Consider the following 6,962-nt stretch of genomic DNA (forward strand, 5'->3'; position numbering starts at 1 on the left):
GAGCCTGAGACCAATTTACATTTTTCTTTTGAAGCTTTTTGTAGCCATTTTGACATTGCTATACACTTCTGAGTTTGTTTTGAAATCCCCTGCCACCACAGTAACTTTATATGATCAGGTTCTTTTTTAAATTTATGTTTTGTTCATTTTCCAATCTCTTTCATGACTTTTAATTGTTTGTTAAAGTTGGACTCTGCTCCTGGGGTAAAGGGGACAGGTTTTTCCATGATGTTCTTTTCAATGCTAATTCTGGGGACATGTTAGTTTTTAGTGCTTCACAGGTGGTATGCTATAAGAAAAGGTATAGTCGCTGCTATCCTAGCCTGTGCTCTGGTCTAAACTGGCCTCAGTTCATCAATGCCCTTTTTATTTTAATTTTAGAAATTTTTATTTAATTAATTAACTTAGAAAAATTTTCCATGGTTACAATGTTCATGTTCTTTCCCTCCCCTCCTCTCACCCCTTCCCATAGCTGATGCACAATTCTTTACATGTGTCATGGATTAAGACCCATTTCTATACCATGGATATTTGCACTAGGGTGATCTATCAATGCCCTTTTTAAACAGACTGATGCCCAGAACTAAATATAATACCCAGATGTAGTCCGAATTGGGCAAAATATAACAGAACCTTCATCTTCCTTATTCCATTTACTAGACTTCTCTGACTCAGCCCAAGACTAGATTCCTTTAAGGCTGGCTAGATTTACCAGAGGCAGAGAAGTACTTAAATATTATATTTAAAAATTTTTAGTCTATCTTAAGTAATTTTCCTCTTTTAAAATCTCACCCAGACACTATGTTGCTGTCATTGGGAACTGCAGTGCCTAGTATAATCCTTCAGGTTTAACTGTGCCAGCTGGAAAAAAATGTTCTTAACTTTGAACTTCAACTGAAAAATATATTTTTAATTATATTTTTATATAAAAAATTTTTAAGAAATAAAATATATTACATAACTATGCCTATCCGCATATTATGTGGAGAACAAATGTTTGCCCAATGAATTTCATAATCAGATCAGCTGGAAGGAAGGTTCAGGTAAATGCGTGTACTTTGCAACTGTAAAAAAGTTAAACAAACTCTCTCACCACAAACAGAAAACCCCAAATAATCAAAGTGAACCAGTGATGCTATCAGAACCATTAAAATATGAGACCACACCTATGAAAGCATCAAGTACTTTAACTGGAAGAGTTCAGCAAATGTTTGTTGAATGAATATGAATGTGTGAGGCAAAAGATTTCCTTTTGAAGGAGGGCATGGTGACTGGGGTTTTGCCCCAAGGACTTGAAGTTTTCAGGATATTGGCAGTATGTGTATTCATCCAGAGAGAGTGAATCTAGTCCCTGCTCTCTCCAGAGTAATCGGTGACTTCTTAAATATCCCATCTGTTGACATTTTGTCAGTCCTCATTCTTCTTGACCTCTTGTCCACAATTTGACACTGTTTTCTATTTTCTTCTATTTTCTCTTCTGGAAACTCTCTCTCCTCTCTTGGATTTTGTGACATGGTTCTCTCTTGGTTCTCCCTCACTATATTTAATTGTTTCTTCACAGTCTCCTTTTCTGGTTCATCAAACACATCATGGTCTGTAACAATGGATGTACCCCAAGACTCCACCCTAGGCTCTCCTCTTTTTTCCTATATTAAAAATTTGGTGATTTCATCACCTACCATGAATTTAATCCTCATCTCTATGAAGATAACTCCTAGATTTATATATTCGTAACTATGTGCTCTCCTAAGTATCTAGGTGATAGGGTGAATAAAGCTCTGGGCTGGGAGTCAGGAAGACCTGAATTCAAATCCAGCCTCAAGACACTTACTGTGTAATCCTGGGCAAGTCATTTAACCTCTGTTTGCCTCAGTTTCCTCAATGTAAGGAATTATACAAGAAAATTCCCAGAACTTCTAATCTTTTTGAGGAGAATCTCTGTTTCCTTGTCAAATGCAAACAACCCACTCTTGATTGTTTCCAGGGACTGAAGTTAAATTGTTCATCTGAAGAATTCACTCTATTTTAAAAAATAATCAGGATTGTCTCCAAGTCTTACGGTAGTTGGTTCACCATAATTTTTCAAAGATTGTTGACTGTAACTTGGGAGTCAAGTCAAGGAGTCAGTATCCTGAGGTGTAATTCACCCAAAGCTCTTAAACTATGCCCAGCTTTCCCCTGCTTATCTATCGTTATTCAAAAGATGCTATGGCTCCCATCAATTCCAGAATAATTTCTCCTTAACATTTTAGTCAAGCAGTAAGTATCAGGCACCCACTATGTGCCCCGAGCTAGGCATAGGAACACAAGTTTAAAGAAGGAAGCAATCTTTATACTCAAGGAGTTTACATTTTAACACAAAAGATAATAATTATGCATAAATATATATATATATATACACAGCATAAACATAAACAGAATAAGACAAATACATGCAAAGTAATTAAGTATAAGGTAATATGGAAGGGAGAGCACTAGCATTTGGGAGGGGGGGATCAGGAAAAGCTTCATGTAGAACATGGTGGTTAGACTATGTCTTTTAAAAAATTTTTTCACCTTCCATATTTTAGAATCAATACTGTGTATTGGTTCCAAGGCAAAAGAGCAATAAGAGTTAGGCAATGGACTTTCCCAGGGTCACATAGCCAGGAAGTCTCTGAGATCAGATTTAGACTATTTCTTAAAGGAAGAGAGTATATTCTCATGGAGTCAGAGGTAATTACATTATAGGAATGTAATGAGAGGACCAATGTACAAGCACAAAATGGAAGTCAGATATGAGTCTGTCTAACTGGATTATAGAGGATGAGAGAAGTCAGGAAAAAAACAAATCAAGGGCTTTAAAAACTAAATAGAGTTTTATATTTTGTCTTAGGGATGGAAGAAAGTGACTGGATTTGACTGAGCTGGTGGTTGGGAGAGAGGCACACACATGGTAAAAATTGCATTTAATTAAAATGTTTTTTATTTTTATAACAAATTTACACATGAGTTTCCTGAAGTTATATAATCCAAATTGTCTTCTTCCCTTCTTCCCTCTCCCCTCTTGGAGCTGACAAGCAATTTAATTTGGGTTATATATGTATTATCATGCAAAAATATGTTTCCATATTATTCACTTTTGTAAGTGAATAATCTTATAAAACCAAAGCCCTAATACCCAAATAAACAAGTGATAAGTCATATATTTCCATGTGCACAGAATTGCATTTAAAGAAAATTACTTGGGCAGCATTGTGTAGAGTGGACCAGAGTGAGGAAAGACTTGAAGCAGAGAGACTGATTAGTTGATGGAGTGAAGGTATGTAATGTAATGACAAGCTATTATGTTTATTAATGTTAATAGACAGTATTAATAGGAGTACAGTGTCCAGGAATATAAACAACATAATAGTCCCAGGATATTCTAAACTAATGAGACCATACCTGTAGGTTTGCATTCAGTTCTGGGCTCCATATTATATGAGGAACACAGAGAAAATAGAATGTGCCTAGAGGGGAATGATCAGGGTAAGAGGATGAGCAATCCCCAGTCCCTGGTCCCCCAGTTGATCTCTTCCTCCACCTCTCCAGCTTCCTGGAGCATTTAGTCTGGAGCTCTCTTTTACCTAATCACTCCCTACTTTAGAATATATAATGCTTATTTCTGCATATGTCATACATGTTATAGTCTCTCCCTCTTCTCCCCTATATATATATAACATGAAAGCTCTTTGAGAGCAAAGACTGTGATTTAAAAAAAAAAAACCTCTGTATATTTAAATATTAAGCACAGTGTTTCAAGCCTAGAATCAACTACTAAATGTTTGTTGAGTGAATTATTCTTTCTGTTGTTGTTGAGTCATTTTCAACTCTTTGTGAATATATTTGGGGTCTTCTTGGCAAAGACACTGGAATGGTTTGCCATTTCCTTTTCCAGTTCATTTCATAGATGAAGAAACTGGGAGAAACAGAGTTAAGTGACTTGCCCAAGGTCAAACAGCTAGTAAGTGTCTGAGGCTAGATTGGAACTCAGGAAGTGAGTCTTCCTGATTCTGAGCCTGGCACTCCATCCCTTGCACTATGTAGCTGCCTATCTTCATGTATTAGGATTAGGCTATTTTGAAATGACATATAACTTTGAAATATTTGAAAGATTTTCTGGTGGGAGGAGCACTAGATTTATTCTATATAGTTGTGGTAGGCTGAATATAATACAAATTGTCTCCCCCCCCCCCCCCCCCGAAGCTGACAAGCAATTCAATCTGGGTTATACATGTATTATCATGCAAAACATGTTTCTATATTATTCATTTTTATAAATAACTAATCTTATAAAACCAAACCCCCCACATAAACCCAAATTAACAAATGATAAATCATATGTTTTTATCTACATTCCTACTCCAACAGTTCTTTCTCTAGAGGTGGATCACATTTCTTCTCAGAAGTTCCTCAGAATTGTATTGCTGTTATTAGCAAAGTCTATCACATTTGTTTGTTCCACAGTATTTCAGTTACTGTGTACAATGTTCTCCCAGTTCTGTTTATTTTACTCTGCATCAGTTCATGGAGGTCTTTCCAGCTCTTTCTGTAATAATCCTATACATTTCTTCAGCTAAGCAGGAATTTTCTTTTTTTTTTTCTAAAACCCTTACCTTCTGTCTTAGAATCAATATTGTGTCTTGGTTCTAAGGCAGAAGAGTGGTAAGAGCTAGGCAATGGGGGTTAAGTGACTTGCCCAGGGTCACACAGCTGGGAAGTGTCTGAGGCCAGGTTTGAACCCAGGACTTCACATCTCTGGGCCTGGCTTTCAATCTACTGAGCCACCCAGTAGGAGGAATTTTCTAATATTGAGAAATTTTCAAAAATGGAATGGATAGTTTTGGGGAAAGTTCATTTTCTCTCCATCCAAACTAAGGCTGGATGATTAGCTTCCAGGGAGGCAATAAAGGCAAATCTGATGTGGGTCAATGAGTTGGACTCAATTTTGTCTGAAACTCCCTCTGAACCTTAAATAGTGTGATTTTTAAGATCGCACTATCCAATTTTTGGCCACCACAAAGAGCGCAGCTATGAATATTTTTGTACAAGTCTTTTTGTCCATTATCTCTTTGGGGTACAAACCCAGCAGTGCTATGGCTGGGTCAAAGGGTAGACATTCTTTTATCGCCCTTTGGGCATAGTTCCAAATTGCCCTCCAGAATGGCTGGATCAGTTCACAACTCCACCAGCAATGAATTAATGTCCCTACTTTGCCACATCCCCTCCAGCATTCATTACTTTCCATAACTGTCATGTTAGCCAATCTGCTAGGTGTGAGGTGATACCTCAGAGTTGTTTTGATTTGCATCTCTCTGATTATAAGAGATTTAGAACACTTCTTCATGTGCTTGTTAATAGTTTTGATTTCTTTATCTGAAAACTGCCTATCCATGTCCCTTGCCCATTTATCAATTGGGGAATGGCTTGATTTTTTGTACAACTGATTTAGCTCTTTATAAATTTGAGTAATTAAACCTTTGTCAGAGGTTTTTATGAAGATTTTTTCCCAACTTGTTGTTTTCCTTCTGATTTTAGTTACATTGCTTTTGTTTGTACAAAAGCCTTTTAATTTGATGTAGTCGAAATTATTTATTTTACATTTTGTGATTCTCTCTATGTCTTGCTTGGTTTTAAAGTCTTTCCCTTCCCAAAGGTCTGATATGTATACTATTCTGTGTTTACCCAATTTACTTATGGTTTCCTTCTTTATGTTTAAGTCTTTCACCCATTTTGAATTTATCTTGGTGTAGGGTGTGAGGTGTTGATCAATTCCTAATCTCTCCCACACTGTCTTCCAATTTTCCCAGCAGTTCTTATCAAATAGTGAATTTTTGTCCCAAGACCTGGGATCTTTGAGTTTATCGTATACTATCTGGCTGAGGTCGCTTTCCCCCAGTCTATTCCACTGATCCTCCTTTCTGTCTCTTAGCCAGTACCAAATTGTTTTGATGACTGCTGCTTTGTAATATAGTTTGAGGTCTGGGACTGCTAGGCCCCCCTCATTAGTGTTTTTTTTCATTATTTCCCTGGATATCCTTGATCTTTTGTTATTCCAAATGAACTTTGTTATGCTTTTTTCCAAATCAGTAAAGAAATTTTTTGGGAGTTCCATGGGTATGGCACTAAATAGATAAATAAGTATGGGCAGGATAGTCATTTTTATTATGTTGGCTCGTCCTACCCATGAGCAGTTAATGTTTTTCCAATTGCTCAAGTCTAGTTTTAGTTGTGTGGCGAGTGTTTTGTAGTTGTGTTCATATAGTTCCTGTGTTTGTCTTGGGAGGTAGATTCCTAGGTATTTTATTTTGTCTAAGGTGATTTTGAATGGGATTTCTCTTTCTAGTTTTTGCTGCTGAGCTGTGTTGGAGATATATAGAAAAGCTGATGACTTATGTGGGTTTATTTTGTATCCTGCAACTTTGCTAAAGTTGTTGATTATTTCAATTAGCTTTTTGGTTGAATCTCTAGGATTCTTTAAGTAGACCATCATGTCATCTGCAAAAAGTGATAACTTGGTCTCTTCCTTGCCTATTTTGATGCCTTCAATTTCTTTTTCTTCTCTAATTGCTACTGCTAGTGTTTCTAGTACGATGTCAAATAATAGGGGTGATAATGGGCATCCTTGTTTCACTCCTGATCTTATTGGGAATGCATCTAGTTTATCCCCATTGCATTATCCCCATTTGTGGTGGCCAAAAATTGGAAAATGAGGGGATGCCCATCAATTGGGGAATGGCTGAACAAATTGTGGTATATGTTGGTGATGGAATACTATTGTGCTCAAAGGAATAATAAAGTGGAAGATTTCCATGTGAACTGGAACAACCTCCAGGAAGTGATGCAGAGCGAGAGGAGCAGAACCAGGAGAACATTGTACACAGAGACAAACACACTGTGGTATCATCGAACGTAATGGACTTCTCCATTAGTGGTGGTGT

The sequence above is a fragment of the Monodelphis domestica genome, chromosome 6, assembly GCF_027887165.1.
Source record: "Monodelphis domestica isolate mMonDom1 chromosome 6, mMonDom1.pri, whole genome shotgun sequence".
NCBI lineage: Eukaryota > Metazoa > Chordata > Mammalia > Didelphimorphia > Didelphidae > Monodelphis > Monodelphis domestica.